We start from the raw sequence: 21085 nt of genomic DNA on the forward strand, positions 1-21085 counted from the left end.
AAGGGCTAGAGCTAATGGGCCAAGCAGTGTTTAAAAGAATACAGTTTGTGTGTTGTTATTTCTGGTGTAAAGCTAGCCATGCAGGAGCCGGGCAGGACGAAAAGCAGGCCCGCAGCTCCTACTACATTCAGGTACTCAAGTATATAAAAGTGATAAGAAGAAATTTGATGATCTTTCTCATTATCTACTGATGATTCCAGCAAATAAAATATAAATGAAGAACTATTTACTCATTGATTGATATAAATTTATGAGGTAGAAGAACAGCTGAAAAATAATAACCATATGTGTTCAATAAAATTTTCTTACATGTGAAAGTATGTTGTATTTTAATTACTTGTTCTGTGTTAATGTTGGCATATCAAAGAAATTTTACAGAAATAGAAAAGTGGAATAAACTAAAACATATGAAAACATGGTAGGAATTTTCCTTTGTACCAAAATTTTATCTATATAAATGGAAAGGTTCTCAGTGAGTTCTTCTGCACCTTCTGAGAGTTCAAAAATTTTGTAAGAAAAGCTTACTCTCAACATGCCAAAGCTTTATTATCACTTTGAGAGGAAGCCTTTTAATTTATTCTTTTAGTAACGTAATGCATTTAGATTCAGAACACACTGGAATGCATGAACAGCTTCGAAATATTTTAATAAAGCAGCTGATGTACTGACATAGAGTTGGGCAATCAAAATAGAAAATTTTACACACACACACACACACACACACACACCCTCATTGTGGAACTGTGTCTACGATTGGATATGCCAGAGCTTTACTAACGAAATCTGTAACAGTATCATGAAAAAGTTTCAGAAAAGTGGAGTTAGAATGGTTTATTCCAGGACCCATACTGACAACCAGGTTTGACCACTACATGCTTGTTCACCAACTTCTCTTTTAAATAATGAATATAAAAAGTAAAAGAAAAGTATAAACTTATGAGGATAACAGGAGAGTTCAGATGAACTTAACTGAAGGAGGCACACATGCACACACACACTTGGGCTTGTCCTATTAAACTAATATTATCCTAATTGTTTTAAATAAAAGAACATTAGCATGCAAACACATTCAACGTATTTTAGGTTTGGGGCTTCACATTTTTATACTCTCATAATTACAGAAACAATAATCGTCTGCATGACTGTTCTCTAATCAGAGAAAGATATTCTAGTTCCCGGCATGTGTTCTGCATATTTGACCTAATTGTCTCTCCCAATTACAATGATGAGAACATCTGGAAGGAATTAATGGCACCTGCCTCATTTACGTTCACTTCCATCCTCTTTTGTCTAGACTCCTGCATCTCCCCCATCTCTTGGAATCCACGCTGCATTCTCCCACCATACCACTCTCCTGTTTCATTACAGAAGACAAAGATAATCATTTCAACAGCCTACTGAAGTTATTTGTGCACCTAGCTAGGTATCCCCACTCCTGTTTCCTTTCCACCTGCATAGCAAGCTGAGTTTTAACCACAGTCATCTGCTCTTAATTCTTCATACTTACAGTCTGTGCCATCAATGGCCTCTTGCATATGTTTTTCTCACTGTAACCCTCCTCTGTCTCCAATTGTAAATTCCCATCTGGTTAACTTTTTCTGCACAGGACTTCAGCTACACTTCTAATGAATTCTCCTGACTTCTCTAGCCAGCTCAAGTGCTGCTCTGGGGCTCCTTGTGGGTACTGGGGAGGTACTGAATTTTTTTTTAAAGGATAAACTTATTTTTATTCAGTAATATTTTTATTATTTAAATTAAAATTAAACACATTATTTTCCCATTTTCTTTCATTCAGGAAGGTGCAACATCCCTAAAGGTGATGTGGGAGTCCCCTCTGTGTGCTGTGTTTACCATTAATGAATAAAGAAATTACTTTGGACCTACAGCAAGGCAGAACTTAGATAGGCAGGGGAAGCTAGGCTGAATGCTGGGAGAAAGAAGGGCAGAGTAAGGGAGAAGCCATGGAGCCACTGAAGACAGGCGCTGGGAATTTTACCCAGTAAGCCACAACCTCGTGGTAATACAAAGACTAATAGAATTGGGTTAAATAAATATGTAAGAGTTAACAAATAAGAAGCTAGAGCTAATGGGCCAAGCAGTGATTTAATGAAGACAGTTTCTGTGCAATTATTTTGGGTCTAAGCTAGCCGGGCAGCCGGGAACCAACAAGAGGCTCCTTACAATATAAAGGTACAATAGTGTCATTCATATCTGGTGGTAAGCAATAACTCTCTAATTGAAATTAAGGGCCTTTCAATACAAGGGAAGTCATGCTTGGCACTGGTGGAAGTCATGCCAACTATCCCGGTCCTGTGAGGTCATGAATCTTGGAGGAGAATCTACAACTGCCACTTTACTAAACCACCATGCTTCCTAACTACATTCTATATATTTATCTTTGTACCTACAGATTAGTATATAACTCAGCACTCATAAAAAAAACAAACAAAAACAAAAACAACCAAACAAAAGCAGCTTCTTTGGCAGCAGTTGCAAAGCTTACCACCTGGTCTAGGAATAAAGTACCTAAAACCTGACCAGGACAAAAACAAAACCAACCAAAAACAAACAAGCAAATTCACACCTAATCAAAATGCAGAGAGCACATGATTGTGTGGTTCCCAGCACCAGCATATCCTTTGGGGGCTTTGCAAGGAAGGTGATAGTCATCAGGAGTATACGGACTATACCTAGAGATGGTAGAGAACAGAACACTGTATCAGTACACAATCTTAGGCCAAGGGAAAGGCCATACTTTGGGAAGAGGTGTATTTACCATCCTTTTTCTCCTTTTGAAGCCTTTACTTTGTTTTCTGTTATGAATTTCTGGGCTACTTATAGTGAAAAATTATCCCTGTAAAACTGACAAAGTAGGATCTATAATCATGTTTCTGCTGGGAGTATGTGTGAATTTTCTATTTTTAAATGAAATACTTTGCAATTTTAAGCATATTGATGAGTAAGTACACAGTATTAGGAAACTCTCAAAAATAAGTTCAATAGACTTGTATTATGTTTGTTGATTATCTGGAAAACAATGGAAATGCAGTCTGAATTAGCACCACAGGGATTATTTTTGGGGTCTTGAATATGTACATATTTTATATTTGATATGTACATACCCTAGAATTGAAATGAGAATATATATGTACATATATTCATATACATACATATATCACATCATTATATTTTGGCAGCAGTTGCAAAGCTTACCATCTGGACTTAGAATAAAGTACCTAAAATCTGACCAGAAACATGTATTAATAAATAACTTGATTAATAATTGTTTGGAACTCTTTTAGACAGATAAATTGTATTCTTTCAATAAAGGATCAGAAAATTATTTGACTGAGGTCTATAAATAAGTGCATTTTACCAAGCAAATTTTGGTCACCCTGGAAAGAACAAGCCCTGCTGAGCAGAATTATCTTTCATAGGCTCGTTGAGTTTTATGTTGCTTTATCTTTCTGCACTAAGAGTTACTGCCAAAAGTTACAATGTTGTAACCTTTATCACATTGCTGAAAAAAGAAAAGCAAAGAAAAAAAGAAAAAAGAAAACCTTACCGGAATAGTTTTTAAGCAACAGGGAAACATCCAATCAGCTATTCAAAGTACGTTCACTTATACACATTATGTATAGTTTTAGATAAATATAAAATAGTATGATTCCTTGAAACTTTATCAAACAAGCTTGGTGTGATTTGCCCCCATCCCTCCCTCTCCTTCTATACTAAACTCCTTTCCACCATCTCAGTTGGAGCACCATCCCCGTTACTTATTTGCCATTTCATGTCAGTTTTCCCCTGCTATTTCCTATCTCCAAACTCCCACCTATGGTCCCTTTATACTTTCTTAGTTTCTGCGGTTACTCCGTGTTGCATATTCACATCTGAGGATTTGGCACCTGGAACCATGGATGACAGAATATGCAGCATTTTTCTTTCTTAGTCTGGGTTACCCCACCAAATATAATCTTTACTGGGTCTATATATACCTGTAAATTTCATTTTCTTTATAACTGACTAGTATTCCATTGTGTCTATGTACCACATTTTATCATCATATACATGATACATATAATTGTATGTATACACAAACACACACACACACACACACACAGAGAGAGAGAGAGAGAGAGAGAGAGAGAGAGAGAGAGAGAGAGAGAGAGAGTTAAGTCACTAGAGATAACAATGCTCCCTACAAAAGTCATAGTGAAAAAAAACAAAACAAAACAAAACAAACAAAAAAAAAACAACCCCAAGTACCAACCATGAGAGACCTCCTTTTGAATGGTTGGTCATAGTACTCCATCTGATTAGATTATTATTAGATTAGATTATTATTAGATCCCTTCGTCACTTCGAAAAAGTTGAAGGTGGCTCCTATTGCTGAAGACTCTGTACACTTGGAATACAAGACTCAGATGATTCAAGTTGAATCTGATCTGAATTCCTTTTTCCTGTGGCCTAACTTCTATGGTTCCAGCAAATACTGTGCAGCCCACCAATGGAGGGAAGCAATTAAACAGTCCTATAGAACTGCAACTCCTGTGAGCTACATAAATTACAGCAAGGCAAGAAGTGGCACACACATGTTGGTAATAACTAAAAGCTATCTATGTGGATTTAACAGGAGGGAAATCATGCCTGTTAACTAGAAACCTAGCCAGCTTTCTGGGACTAATGATGTCATGGATCTTAGAAGAAAATCTACTACCATTACTTTGCTAGAGCAGCACATTCCCTTACTGTATTCTAAATCTTTTCATTAAACCCACAGAGAAGTGTGGCCACTACACTTCATCCAAAAGATTCTCTTTATAGTATGTGAAGATTATTACAGAACAAGAAACAGACCCAATACAGAGATCAAGGGATTGTGAGAGTCCAGCAACCATGGTTACAGCTACATCACAGGTCCTTCATCTGTGACTAGCCAAAATTGTCGAAGAGACACCAGAGAGACTGTTAGAGTCAGAATACCAGGTAGTTTAAAACTGTGAAAGAGCTATAAAACAATCTATTCTAGAAATATCTATAACCAAGACAGGACAATAATGTGGAAAGGCAACAAAACATATTATGGGGTCCCACCCACAGATAAAGAACTATAATAAACAAATGATTCCTAGGAGAAGAATTACAACATCAAAATTAAAACAATCACAGAAAACATTCACAGTCTTTCATAGGAACTGCTTTTGAACGATCTTCATCTGTGTTGTTAGGTTTTCTGGTTTTGTTTGTTGCAAATGTTAGCATGCTTGTTTGCTACAGTACAGTTGTACTCCAGGTCAAGACACAGGGTTCATTTTTTAATAGCCACTAGGGTCACATAAGATACACTGATCTGTGTTTCTAACTCTTTTTTAACATTAATAGTGGAATTAAATGTTGCATGTCAATAATACATAGAGCCATTGTGTTTGCATTTCACATTTCAAAGTCAGTGCAAGCAAATTCTAAATATGTGTATTCTGTGAACACAAACCAAGGAATGTTAATTGAGCTGTAACTGTGTGCACAACATATGATATGGTCTACATTGGAACAATTTAACAAAAGAAATTCATACTTTTTCATTATCTTTTATCATTAAATTTAGAGTGTTTATTTATGGATTAAAATAATCTGCAATGATATTTAATTTTACTATACTATAACACATGGGTCTCAATATTGTAAGCTGGGTATTAAATCACTTGCTGATCATAACTGACACTCACTAACCACTTGCCATTTGACATTTATTGGGCTGTCAATAGATATTTGCACAATATATCAGCATAGGAATCCTTCCTAAGTGTGTAAATTAAATAATTTTAACCTTTTAAATAGACGTTTCCTTGAGTGCAAATTCGTGTGAATAGTAACCATTAACTTCAAGAAAATGAAATGTGGGGAACATATACGTCTAGTGGAGTACTGTATTTCATTTTCAGATAAAGATCCTGTGTGACGTTAGTATTAAAAATATTATAATTCAAATAAAAAGGAGAGTGATCATTGAACAGACAGCAAACTCTATATTCCCAGATCATGTCAAATGTTCTTTTGTCTTAAATGTCTCAGTCATGCTCTTACTCCCAATACTGTTTTCTTGCGTGACCCTGGAAGACAAGCATGAATGTTACTTGGTGTGTGTGGTGTGTGTTCATATACAGGTTACAAACTGTGAACATACAAAAGAAGGGCTATGTCTTACAACTTTATCAATTTTTCCAGTGTTGTGATTTTCCTCACTGAAATAGTTGAGTCTTGGATATGGAGTGCTCTCTGTTATTATCATATACAGCCCCTACTCATCCTAATTTTGCCCTTTCTCATAAAAACTTAAACATATATATCTTCTCCTTTGTAATTTTCTCTTTATAGTATAAGAAGCACATTGATATTCATGGCTTTGATAATTTTGATGTTCTTCTGAGAAAAATATTTCTAGGGAGTAGAAGTTCCCAGTGCTTCAGACATGAAAATGTAAAGATTGGAGAGACTTGATAAAGATGTAATTTCAAATTGTTGGTTACCATGGAAGGTTTTCGTGGACATTCTTACTTGATTTGTAGATTTGGCATACTTTACTGATTCTTTTTCTTGTTTTTTCTTCCCCCTGTCTGAGTTAAAAAGAATCTCTTTTGACTCCATATGTCACTGAAGAATTATCGCTGAATGCCTGCTGTGATCAGATCTTCTGTTACGTCTTATTACATGTTGCTGTGGGTCTCCACTGAGAAGATCTATTTTAATTCTCATTTACAGACTCTCTCCTGAGAAGGAGAACTACACAATCACTTCAAGGTCACAGGATATGATGGATGTGGAGAACCGCAGAGATCCCAGTATCATTCCAAATTGAAAGAACAAAAGGGAAAAAAAAAAGATTAACCTGTTTCAATTAAGCTGAAATGAGGCCAAGGGTAAATGACCTTTATAACAACTCAGCACTATCATCTCAATGTAGAATTACTGCTAAAAAAAAATAAAATAAATAAATAAATAAATAAATAAAAAAACACACACTTATTTTTCCAGAACCCTGTAACTGCTTGCTAAAAGTAACTTACTTATGTTAGACACTTTTATTTCCAGGGCATTTTAACTTGGAGTGCTCATTCTCTCACTGAGGATCATAAAAACTTACCATATTACAGTTAGCTATGGGTGACTCTCTTAGAAGTGAAAGTAAAATATGTTTATCATTGCCAACCAAAGTTTTATACTTTGAATTGGGATTCTTTTTTATTTTTATTTATTTTATTTTATTTATTTTATTTTATTTTTGAGATATGATTTCTCTGTAGCTTTGGAGTCAATCCTGGAACTAGGTCTTGTAGACCAGGTTGGCCTTGAACTCACAGAGATCCACCTGCCTCTGCCCCGCCCCCCCCCAAGTGCTGGGATTAAAGGTGTGTGCCACCACCACCTGACTTGAATTGGCATTTGTAATCCAATTATGTAAACAGAGACTGCACTGTCATTTCCTGGCTGCCCAGACCCTAATAATCACACAGAAACTATATTAATTACAACATTTTGTGGCCAATGGCTCAGGAATATTCCTAGCTTGCTCTTACATCTTAAATTAACCCATTTCTGTTCATATGTATATTGCCATGAGCCTGTGGTTTACTGGTAAGGTTCTGCAATCTTTCTCCTTTGTCAGGAGTCTGACTCTGCCTTCTTTTTTCCCTCTATCTCTGCTTGGATTTCCCACCTTGCTATATTCTGCCTTGCCATAGACCAAAGGAGCTTCTTTATTAACCAATGGTAATAAAACATTCTCACAACATACAGAGCGGAATCCCACATCACAATTGTAAATTACTGTAGACTAACTATGTAAGACATTATATAGAAAACACCAATGAAAACCTCAAACCTATGGCACTATTGTTCTATCTATCTATCTATATCTATCTATCTATCTATCTATCTATCTATCTATCTATCTATCTATCTATCTATCTATCATATATCCATCTACCTATGTATCTATCTAATCTGTCTCTGTAGGTGTGCTTGTTTCTATATTATATCATGCATTTAACAAATTCAGAAGATAGATAGATACCAGTGGGAATAAAAAATAAGATATCTAGGTCATCTGGTATTCTCACCTTTATAACACTTTAGGTTGAAAATAAATAAACATATAGTTCATGGATATTTTTATCATGCAAGTGAAATATTGGCAGCAACAAATTAACACCCTCCCAGACATGACATGTAATAAACAATGTGTAAATTGATTTGTTAAAGGCTCTGAAATTACTAAATGAATGGTGCCATTCCAATAGTTTTCTATACCAACTTTAAGTTCTTTCTTTTCTTCCTAGCAAGGGATAACTTCAGTGCTTTGAATAATAAGTTTTATATCACAGAGTTGTGGCTCCAGCCCAGCCATACTTTCTTTACAGGCCATGACTATAGCTGTTTTATACAATTTTGATTGAAACTGATTAAGACAAAAATACATTAAACTTTACTGTAATGTTCAATCATCCTAGGAAAACAGCAATATTTTAAATGAGAACAGAAGAACAAAACAATTCCTAAGAAATACATTTAATAATAACTATGTATATATGTATATAATTTTAAAGCCAAATACAATGGGAGGCTAGGGAAGGAGGGTCAGTTATGAGCAGAAGAGTTGATAGGTAAGCATTAGGGAAGATTCTCTCTCATCTCTTAAATGAGTTGGAAAGAAGAAGGCCATGCCAAAATGTCAAGGTTTGGTGATATGTAACAACCACATGGAGCAAGAAGAAGACAAGAGGTGTGGGGAAATGAGACACAGGGTATAAATGATGAAGCAGGAGTAGCGCCTTAGGGCTAGATGTTGGAGGTAAGTTGTTTCTGTTTTTGAAACATTAGGATACCCAAAGGTAGTAGAGGCTTCCCTGGTAAGAAAGAACTGTGTTTTTGTGTGTTTACTCCCTGGTAGAAGTAGCAGTATACATTTGCAGGTAATGAAGGCAATAAGCAAATTTTTATTATACTATTTTATGTTATTCAATGATGAGTTATTCTTTAAGCTTATGCTTGCAGGTAAATAGATTAAAACAAATGTACTTTGTTTTGTTTTTTTCTATTCATTTACATCTCATCCTTATTAATAAATTCAAATTCTATGAATGGTAACTGACTCAGGCTTAATGTAGTATAGACACTTGATTCAATTTGCTCGTCCAGGAATCATTACTAAGCTGGAAACTTTTCTCTGCTGACAGGCTTCAATCATTTTATTTTTGTCACAGTTTTGAATCCAAGGTTCAGTGTGAAGCTGTTCTGCAGAGCTGAAGAATAAATGCTTAAGATTTCTTTCCTATGATTCACTTGACTCCTGTTACATGAATTTCAGTCACATGTCAGAGTATTTTGTGATCACTGGAAGTCAAAATATTCCTATTTTATATTTCCCTGATGTAGTTCTCAGCACCAGTGTAAAAGAGTGCACATGTAAAAGTGTCTTGGGAATGGTGTTAGTGAAATTCTCCTGGGAATAGTTTGCAAATGGGATGTGAGATAAAACAGTGCTGGTAAGGCTTCAGGTGACTGCTCTGTGCTTGCTCTAGCCTTGTGACTGTAGCCCACTAGCAGAGCACTCACAGAGTGTGCTTGGCGGCCTGGGTTCAGTCCCCTAGGATTGCTAAATAAATAAGCAAATAGTATAACTTTGATATTATTAGAGTCAGGAGAACTGAATTATAGAAAGGTGCCTTTCCACGTGGGTCTGGGTATTGAAGCATGTCATCAGTTTTGTAACAAGTACTTTTCCCCAACTGAACCATCTTGTTGGCTTCCATCAATTTTTTTTTTTTTTTTTTTTAATTTCCGAGACAGTGTTTCTCCGTAGCTTTTGGTTCCTGTTCTGGAACTAGTTCTTGTAGACCAGGCTGGCCTCGAACTCACAGAGATCCACCTGCCTCTGCCTCCCGAGTGCTGGGATTAAAGGCGTGCGCCACCACCGCCGGCGGCTCCATCATTTTTTAATAAGAGAACTTCACTCATTTCCTTTTAATTTTTTTCTGAATTTTTATTTATTCTTAACTTAGACCAAAGACTAAACATAACAAAATGAAAAAGGAACTAGAAATTGTCTAAATCTTTAAATGAAAAGATTGAGGCTGATAAAAACAGAAATAAAGAGATATAATACACAAAACCTGTGGAATATCCTTGCATGTTCTCAGTAATTAAAAGTTCATGCTTTCTTCAGGATTTCTTTTTCTTTAATTATGCTAATCTCTGTGATTTTGGTTTAATTTGCTTTTTACTATTATTTATAAGTCAATGACTATTATATTAAAGGTAGCATTTATCTTTATTTCTTTATAACATCTGCTATAAAGCTTTAGTGAAACAGGCCTGCCTTCAATGGGTATGTTGCTTACCAACCTCCTTTTAACTGTCAAAGTGGAGTTTTCAAGCACCTTAAGGGTTATGATGATGAAATTACACTTTTATTATTTTAATTCTAAGATGAGGTTGAATTTACAGATATAATTTACTAAACTTGTATAAATACTAATTTAAGCATTTTTGAAAAATAAAAAAGAATTTGGAAGCAAAAATAGGCAAGTGGTATATATAGTGTAATGTATTATATTTTATAATGTTATACATATTAAGTAATATTATATATTAGATTTTAATTAAGAAACTTATAAAGAATATACTTTAGTAAGAAGAAAACTGAATTCAGAATTAAAGGACAAACAGTCATTTATGAGCAATTAAATCATTAAATTTATTGATTAATCAAAATAAATAAGCATTATCAAGAGAACAATGAAATTTCTAAACTAGGGAAGATGGTTAAGATATTCACAAGTCTATTATGAGGTAGGACAGGGAATGAGGGAAAGGACAGTGATCAGCACATGTGTCACGGCCTTACCCGACTCTGACATATCCCAGTGAGGAAAATACACACACGTTGAAGCTGTCACAGGAATGAGCGAGATTCCTCAAAACAGTGATAAAAGAAAATCCAGCTAAACACTAATTGTCTAAGACATGCATTAGCAAAATTACCTACACCGAGGAGATAAAAACAACTACATCAGTCAAGCTAAAGTTGATGAAGCAATATTAGCACCAGGGTAAACACAATATCAAGGAACAGAATATTCAACTCTAATCTTCTCACTCTAATGGAAACATAGATCATAAGGCAACTTTTCGGAGCAATACCTGTTGTGAGTAAAATGATTCAGAATTCAGATAACAAGATCATCACGAAGCTGTCACGATTTTTTTTCTTATACCCTTTCTGCTGTCATTCGCGATCACTACTCCACCTATAATCATGATAGCACAAGATTTTAACATGACACTTATCCACAAAAATTTTCCAGGTGGCATGTGAAAGATTTCCTGTCTTAGAGTCTTTTGATATCACATCAAATTCTAATGTAAATGTCTAAGACAAGTCAGTTTAAATGTATCAATTGCCCTTGTTTAGGACATATGTAAGCTGAGGAGCCAGGTGTTCACATCTTTACTTGTTATATTTTGTGACCTTAGTCAAAGCCACTGAAACTGTAGACACAGAATTACACTAGTCAATCAGTTCCCTCAGGTCCAGGCTGCTTTATCCTTTTATTCATTTTGAGACTTTCATTCTCTCTTTATTTCAGTTGGGGAAATAGCAATGCTCACAGTTACCTTCCTAAATTATTTAGAATAAATATGTTTAACTTATACACATTATATATGTTTTAGAGCCATAACCTAAGAAATACTCTCTGGTTTCAGGCATGGAAAAGCCTCTTTTGAGTTATTGGTCAGAGGAGCACAGATCAACTCTTCAAACAATGTAGCCTACTGCTGTTGTCCTTGATCACCCCACAAAAGCAGAAGGCAAGTTCAGGCAAGAAGACCTGAATTCCTCCTTCTGTGGGCTAGCTGTCATAGGACTAGAATGAAGATAATATGCAAGTTGTCATGGGAGGAAAGTCACTAATAATCCTATCCAGCTGTGATACATAAAAACCACAAAAGTGACAAGTAAGGCGAGAGATTGCTAAAGGTGCAATAGAGGCACTTAGATCTTTGCAATAACTGATGTTCATCCAATTAGAATCAAGGCTAGTTTGATATAAAGGAAATCATTTCTGGTACTGGAAACCTAGCCAGGTAACTATGAATAATGAGTTCATGGCTAATGAGTTTTTATAGGAGAACCCATTTTTGCTGCTTTCTTGAACCAGTATGATTTCTAACAAAATTCTAAGCCCTCTTCTTCTGTCCACAGTTAAGAATAACTCTCACTTCTCATTGAAGAAGCTTTTTTCTTTGCAGCAGATATAGACAATTACAGAAAGTCACCTATGGCCAAAACCCGGAGAACAGCTGATCATGGAGTATCTAGCTTCAAGTAATACATCTAAGATACAAACCTTACACCTCAGGTTCAGAGAACCACAAAGAAAGGGTCAGAAAGGTTGTAACAGCCACAGGACCAGGAACACTCTCCTGAGATTAAGCCTTGTAGATATTTCAGGGAAGCTACACCCATGAAATCTCGACATAGTTGCCTAAACAAGACTTTAACAATGACAGCACCATTTGGCATTTCAACATGGAAGGGGGGATTTTCACAGAGTTCCACCTTTATATGAAGAGCTATAGGCAATTACTGACTATAGAGAAAGGTAGAATTAATCTTCCCCAGGAATGTACTCTTTAACTGGTTACTTAATATCAAGTTATCAGCCCTAGATGGAGATACCTCCAAGCATCATTAAATGGACTCAATAAAGTAGCATATTTATTAATATACATGTGTACATACATATGTATAAAATAACAGTAAAAGAAAAAGGGGCCATAAATTCGAGAGTGTGTGATGTGCCAGAAAGGTTAGACAAGGGAGTATTGGAGGAAGGTGAGATATCATTTTAATTAAAAGCAAAATACAAATTTAAAAACATAGAAAGGTAATCAAAATTCAGAATAGATCATTAAACTTAGACATCATTTGTCTACTGGCCAGTCCTGAACTCTGAGTCAGTATCACCAGGACCTATAAGAGGAAGAAAATCTTTCTGTCCCTATAATAGTTGACATTTTGTAACAAGACACTGAATTTCCATTTTCTTTCCTACCTTAGCCTATTCTAAGCTATGCTTGGACTCTAAACATTAGCCTAGAGGGAGTTGTGAGGACCAAGGTCACAATGTGTTTTTCTTCTTCAGCTTTGAGCATGGAATGACTGGGTCCAATGAAAATATCCAGTTTAGTAGGATATATTGTATACACCTGGATACATTCTTCAAGTAGGTCACCTCAACACATTTATAGTTTTCTTTAAACATCATAAGAATACTAGATTGTATTTACTTTTTTCTATATTTCTCTTTGTGCATAATTTATTTTTGAATGTAACCGAAACGTAAATCCCATGAATAATGAGACTTAATAGGACAGCACAGGTCTGAAATGCACAGGAAGCAGTATTCTTTCACTGGGATGCTCTTTTTTTTTTTTTTTTTTTAATTTAATGATGCACAGATACATAGAAGAGGCAAACTGGACCCAATTCTCACTCCATTTACTTTATGTAATATCTCTGTTTAGTTTTCATTGCCAATGTTTAAAACAATGCTCTCTATCTCCTTTCTTACATATTTTATATATCCTCCTGGAGTTCAAAAACTATGTCAAATCTGCTATAATAATTTATTTAGATTTATAGTCTTCCTTAAACTAATTAAATCTCAAAAACTGTTTTATAGAGTGGTTCCTTGGTCAAACAGCTTATTTGCTGCTTGGAATGACTCTACAACATTTCCACAAATTACACACCTTACTTTTGCTATAAACAGCTACATAAAAGCACATAATAAATCTGCATACATCATACTGAACACAGAGTTCTGAAAACAGAGTCTATTTAAGGAAATGTGAGATGGAAAGAATTTGTGTGCCAATTAAGAAGCTACAATAAGACAGAAGATAAATACCTTTTAATTGTAAAACAGGCCATTTTCTAAAAGGGAGAAAGCTTGATGTCCTTAGCATTCTGGAATATTAAAATGCATGAAATTTAATGAATAAATTAATGGATAATTAATTTATAAAGTAGATTTTATTGTATAACTAAAAAAGTAATTGTGTTCTGAACATCTTATATAGATGCTAGGCCTATAAAGGAAAGCACTGGGTCTTAGGCACCTTGCATGGCTTAACAGATAGAAACAATAATAAAATGGAATATGTGTTGTAAGAAATACATGACTGTTGACAATGCTTTCTAACCTTGTTTAATCATGATCTACATAGAATAACAAGACTCACAAAATTTCCAAACTCAGAATTTCGGGTGTTTTGAGAGTATTAGAGAAGAAAAATGCCTTGGAGATATCTAACTAGGTCTTTTACAAGTTATAGTCCCTAAGACAGAGTCATTTTTATGATATTGTCTGAAGGGGAAAACAATATGATTAGGTACCTCCAGGAAATGCAGATTTCTACCATTTACAATGTTAATGGCCTTGAGAAGGTTTAGGGTAAAAAGGAAACAGAACATTCACTCATCGTATTTGTTTACCATTCTTTAATGTAGCGCGTTTGTAACAAGTGTCATTTTATCTCCTCACGAGAACATTTTACAAAGAGTGATTCTGAGAAGACAAAGTTAGACATGACAGAGAGATTGATTCTCAGCTTTTCAGCCAGGAAACCGATGCCTAAAATTGCAAGACTTATTATCAAAGCTACAAAATAACTAACTATACATTCTACTATGTAACCGTCCTTCCTAGAGAGGTTGCACGCTCAGTGCACATACCATATGTACTGGAAACTGAACCTACTCTACCATAGAACTAGCACACATTACAGTGAATTCACTGTGAGCTTGCAGTGCCCTGGACTGTAGTTTTATACACAGAACCAAGTAAAGTCTATTTGATTCTTGGGAAGAAAGGGTGTGTGTCAAGGTTACACTTCCACATCCATCACTAAAAGAAGTCAGCAAAATATCAAATAGGGCAGACACATGGAGGTAGGAACTGATGCAGAAGCCATGAAACAGTGCTGTTTACTGGCTTGCTTTGTTCAGTTTGTTTTCTTATAGAACCCAAGACCAGAAGCCTAGAAGGGCTCCACCCACAGTGAGCTAGGCTCTTCCATGTCAATCATAAATCAAGAAAATGTATCACAGGCTTACCCACAGGACAATGCAGTGGGGAACCACAGTTGGGGTTCCCTTTCCCAAAGTGCCTCTAGTTTGTGTCATTTATGTAAAAGTAGCCAACATAGAAACTGCCCAAAACAACTTAACTAGAAAAAATAAGAGAATTTCAATTGAATTCTAGCATTAAGTGGATAGTATGTTGCTAAACATAATTGATGAATCATGAAATTATAGCTATTTCTTTATTTGACTAAAAACTGTCAAAATTTATGATTGGACCACAAATATATAAAATAGATGATCTGCATTCTAAAAGAAAATGTTGATGGAATCATCAAAGGTTATCTTCTAATTTAAGACGTTTATATTTACTCATTTTGTATGTTTACGTATATATGCAGATACATATATGACGAAGTGTATTATGTGGTGGTCAGAGGACAAATTATGGTGGTCACTTCTTCCCTTCCAACTCGTGGATTCCCAAGATCAGCTCAGGGTTTTAGGCTTGATGTTAATCAAGTGAACCATCTCAGACCCAAAGTCATATTTTTAATGTAGAAAACTATTCTACAAATAAGTAAAGCAAAGAACATACAGGTAGGCTAAAAACTGTAAGCAAACAAATTTTCAATAATTTTATTCAAAGGTTATGTGGATTTTAAAGTAAAATGGTAATACGTTTTTAGATCAACTAAACAGAACAGATTTTTTTGTTTTATTTATTTGTGTGTGGGAAAGAATGAAGATATATCTATATCTATGTATCTACTTATCTATCTATGTATCTATGTATCTATCTTATCTATCTATCTATCTATCTATCTATCTATCTATCTATCTATCATCGATCGATTTGTCTGGAGAGACAGACAGACACCGAAGAATGGACAGAGAGAGGAGAGATTGGATTTTAGTGTGCACTGAAGCAATGAGTCGATTAGTGGGTAACTTTGCAGGGAGCTTCTTCTCTTCTTCTTCTGCAGGATCTGAGTTTCAAACTCAGGTCATCAGCCTTGCAGAGTGAGTCTTTTTATACCCAAAGTTTGGGTCCCCAAAACATTATGAGACTGTATCTGCTGGAAAAGCAAAAAGTCTTTATTGCCAGTCAACTCAGGTCCCTCCATCTGTCCAAAATGCGGCGGCAGCAACAGGAACAGCATAAGAGAGACTCTGAGTGACGGAAAGATGGGATTTATCTAGGGAAGAGGCTTGGAAGAATTCCAAGCCTGAGCTTGTGACTGGCTTCCCCTGAGTGTGGTGAGAGTAGTCCAGACTTCCAGGCTTGGGATTGGCTGCTCCTATGATGTAAGGGTCTTTATAGACCTGCAGGGAATTCCCAACTGCCAGTAACTGACTGAGGAGAATGCCAAGCCTCTAGTGACTCAGTCATTGGTCGTTTTTTCCTGCTCAGGAATGGGCTGGTTTTGTGTCAAACAGAAATGGCTTTGATTCTGGGGCTACACTATGTTTTTTTCTTTGGTTCTTTTTATCTTTTTGAGTCTAATTTTGGGACAGGCCATATCTTCGGTATGCTCTGGATCTAGGAGCTTAGTGCATCCTTTTGATCCTGGTTTTAGGGTCCAGGGAGTTTTCTCTGACTCTAGGTTGAGAGGAGTGTCTCTTCCCCTGGCTCTGGTCCCCTTTTCAGGTTGTGTTTCTTTCCCTGGCTCGCCAGGCTGCTCTGAGATTGTGCTAGGGCTATGGACTCACTGACTGCTTGGGGGCCTAGGTTTCTCATGTGTAGTGTGTGGTAACAGAAACAAGTTTATCTGTAATGGCTAATGATATTAACTCTACCATACTTTTGTTCTGTGAAACAAACCAGAAGCAGAAGTAGATATAAGATTTTTTTTAAGTAATTTTCCTTTTCCTTTTGTTTTGTTCTGAAATAGGTTGGCTCAGCCCGTGAGATTATAAATGGGTAGTGTGTACACAGGCCTTCAGGGATAGGTGTGCCTGTGTGTTTCTCTGATTCTCATTCCTGTCTCTGTCTCTGTCTTTCTCTCGGCTGTCTCTATGTCTGTGTCTGTGTGTTTAGGTATATCTGAAGCAAAAAATACCCCACTACTTAAAATAGTAGGAGATGCTGCTTGTTATGCTGTTTTTAGTCACAAACTGCACCCCACTATACAAACCTCACCGTCTGTGTCATGGGGAATCTCTCCTGACTGCACTGTAGGAGATAGAGCTTTACTTTTACTTTCAGATTGTTAAGGTAAGCTCAGAAGATGTTTGCCATGGGGCTAATCATGTAAAAGGACATCTATTACATTGCATAATTATTATATGTTCATGCATATATTTATGTAGGATATACGAATGTCCATGTGCACACTCTAACATGCTTTCAAGTGTGAGAATTTGGGTTAGCAAGAATTATTACCTGGTCTCTTATTTGTTCTTTGCTTTTTTTTTATAACAAACATTGTTTTTATAATGAAGAAATACACATACTTTCTAAACATACACTCAACAACAAAAGCACTGTCATTTAAAATCACCATAGGTACCCCCCAGATGTTTTTCTTTGGCAAACAGTTTACCATTGTCAAAGCGTTGCTGAGGCATAAACAATTCATTTTCAACTTGTTTGCTTTTGCTAAGTGTTCAGCATCATTTGGGAAAGTAGAACAGCTTGTTTCCTGTGCTCCTGCATCAGTTCTGCTTCGAGAATTTTGTCTCATGTTATTCTTTTTTTATCCTTCCTTTTTTCTTCAAGGGAAATATCTTGGCTGGCCTGAAACTACTACATCGACCAAACTGTCTGTAAATTAAAGACATCTTCCTGCCTTTGCCCCTGGAAGGCTGTTGGTAGAGATGTGCCCATGTCCAGTTCCTGTTCTCTTTTCTAACCAACTTTTCTGGGAGCAGAAATTAAACTTCCACCATGTAGAGCCATTTATATCTTTCAAGGGACTGCTTTGAGACACAATAAGTACATTAATACCCATTAAAATCCAACACTTATTTTTTCCTAATATTTTACACAGGGGTGTCAGATGCAGATGCTTCACCACACAAACAATAATCTTCAGAGGTGAAACTCAATCTGTCCAGATTCATTTGAACACACTTTGTGCCACAGTGATCATTCATGAACTCCCCTCACTGAGCTATCTCCCAGCTGGCTAGAGACTCTTAAATGTAGTACTTAGGAACTAAAGAAAGCACTACGTGTTTTAAATGATAGAGCCAATCCCATTAAAGAAATTAAATGATAATGAAATTCTCCCCCCCCACACACACACATTCCAGTTCGTGGGAAGACACTCTTCATTTCTCCTCATGTGTCTTACAAATCCCTCAGGAAGGAAACCTCAATAACTCAATAATTATGTAAACATTATTATAGAAAGTAAGATCCTTACCATACTGAACATGACTTAAAAGAAGTCTTTATTACCATTCCTAGGATTTTCCGTTGTTAAAAGATATTCATTGTTTTTAGCTTCTCTGAATATATTTTATCTTTTATGCCACAGTAAAAATCAGGGCTTTTTTTTTTTGCTTACTCACATATCATTTTACTCCAAATGATTTAAAAATTATTATTTAAAAATTGAATGAAGACTAATGTCTTCACATAATAGAATTATGTGAGACCTTAGCACTTGAAATATTACCTTATATGTAAGACACTGTTTACCAATTTACTTCATCCCTGATACTATCACGTGTATTGATGCTAGATAATTTAAGTCCAAAAAAATATCTTCAGTGGGGGAAAACTTGTTTTAAGAATGAAAGCTGTAGGTGCTGGAGCCTCTGTCGCCGAACCCAGATCACGCTGCTGTGCGCCCGAAACTGCTCATCGTGCACTAGCGGTCCCAAAAGCTTCAAAGTCAGACAAGATGGCAACCCTCAAGGACCAGCTGATTGTGAATCTCCTTAAGGAAGAACAGGCCCCCCAGAACAAGATTACGGTTGTTGGGGTTGGTGCTGTTGGCATGGCTTGTGCCATCAGTATCCTAATGAAGGACTTGGAGGATGAGCTTGCCCTTGTTGATGTCATGGAAGACAAGCTGAAGGGAGAGATGATGGATCTCTAGCATGGTTTTCCTTAGAACACCGAAAATTGTCTCTGGCAAAGATTATAGCGTGACTTCAAACTCCAAGCTGTTCATCATCACAGTGGGGGCCCGTCAGCAAGAGGGAGAGAGTCGGCTCAATCTGGTCCAGAGAAACGTGAACATCTTCAAGTTCATCATTCCCAATGTGGTGAAGTACAGTCCAAACTGCAAGCTGCTTATTGTCTCCAACCCAGTGGATATCTTGACCTACGTGGCCTGGAAGATAAGCGGCTTTCCCAAAAACCGAGTCATCGGGAGTGGTTGCAATCTGGACTCAGCTTGGTTCCGTTACCTGATGGGAGAAAGGCTGGGTGTTCACCCGCTGAGCTGTCATGGATGGGTCCTGGGGGAGCACGGGGACTCCAGTGTGCCTGTGTGGAGTGGCATGAATGTCGCTGGTGTCTCCCTGAAGAATCTGAACCCAGAACTGGGCTCCGATGCAGACAAGGAGCAGTGGAAAGAGGTTCACAAGCAGGTGGTTGACAGCGCCTATGAGGTGATCAAACTCAAAGGTTATACGTCCTGGGCCATTGGCCTCTCTGTGGCCGACTTGGCAGAGAACATGATGAAGAATCTGAGGCGGGTGCATCCCATTTCCACCATGATTAAGGGTCTCTATGGAATCAAGGATGATGTCTTCCTCAGTGTCCCCTGTGTCCTGGGACAAAATGGAATCTCAGATGTTGTGAAGGTGACTCTGACTTCTGAAGAGGAGGCCCTCTTGAAGAAGAGTGCAGACACGCTCTGGGGGATCCAGAAAGAGCTGCAGTTCTAAAAGTCTCCAGATGCCCTAGCGCTTCACTGTCCAGGCTGCAGCAGGGTTTCTACGGAGACCGCACACTTGTCTCCTCATCTGAGCTGTGGTTAGGGCGGTCGTGTTCCCACAGCTCTACCCTGATGCTGAGTGGTACTTGTGTAGTGGTAACCTGGTTGGTGTGACACTGCCAACTGTGTGCAGGCTTCAGTTATCCTGTGAACCTGCTGTGTCTGTGCTATGCACCCTCACCAGACATGCCTAGGCCAATGGTTTCCCAGTTAGTCATAACCTGGCTCCAGTGTGTAAATCCATTATGCATATCTTGTGCATAACTGTTCTAAAGGATATTATTTTGTGTATTATGTATCTGTAGTGTACATTGAAATATTGTGTAAAGTGAAGATCTGCATATGGATGATGCAACCAACTACCCAGTGTCATGCCAATGAAGACACCAAATAAACCTTGAACAGTGAAAAAAAAAAAAGAATGAAAGCTGTACAAAATCAGCTTCTATGATTGTAGCAAATTTTAAATCATGACATGGAGACTTATTATTAGTTATGAATGCTTGACCTTAGGTTAGATTCATCCCTCTAGCTCTTATAACTTATTTTAACCTGCTTCTCTTCATCTATGTTTTGCCTTGTGACCTTTTACCTTTCTTTCACTCTGTATTTCCTGCTTTCCTGCTTCCTCCATGTCTGCCTGGCTGGAAGCTGCCTGGCTGAACTCGTCGGTGCATCTTCATCTCTTTCTCTCTGATTCTTTTCTCTCTTGAGTCTAGGTTCCTCCTCCTACTTATTCTCTCTTCCTGCCAGCCTTGCCCATCCCTCTGCTGGCTAACTATTGTCCATTCAGACCAATAAGGTGTTTAGGCAGGTAAGGTGAAACGTATGTAACACATCTTTACATGGTTAAACAAATGCTGCATAAACACACCTTTACATGGTTAAAGTAATACTCCACAACATAAACAAATATAACACATTTTTACATAAAATGTTCCACAACATAGGATCATCAGTATCTATAGCATATACTTACTGTAGTTTTATATTGTACTCTAACACATAGCCACCAAAAAGCACATAAATTACTAAATAA

At 36.8% G+C, this 21085-nt stretch overlaps 1 protein-coding gene and 1 pseudogene across 4 annotated transcripts in view; one reads left to right on the forward strand and one right to left on the reverse strand.

Annotated features, from left to right (window-relative positions):
- Window positions 1-21085, reverse strand: part of Nkain2 (sodium/potassium transporting ATPase interacting 2) — a 1052194-nt gene that overhangs the window by 404625 nt on the left and 626484 nt on the right. The window lies entirely within an intron of this gene.
- Window positions 18920-20055, forward strand: LOC130869509 (L-lactate dehydrogenase A chain-like; annotated as a pseudogene).

The sequence above is a fragment of the Chionomys nivalis genome, chromosome 2, assembly GCF_950005125.1.
Source record: "Chionomys nivalis chromosome 2, mChiNiv1.1, whole genome shotgun sequence".
NCBI lineage: Eukaryota > Metazoa > Chordata > Mammalia > Rodentia > Cricetidae > Chionomys > Chionomys nivalis.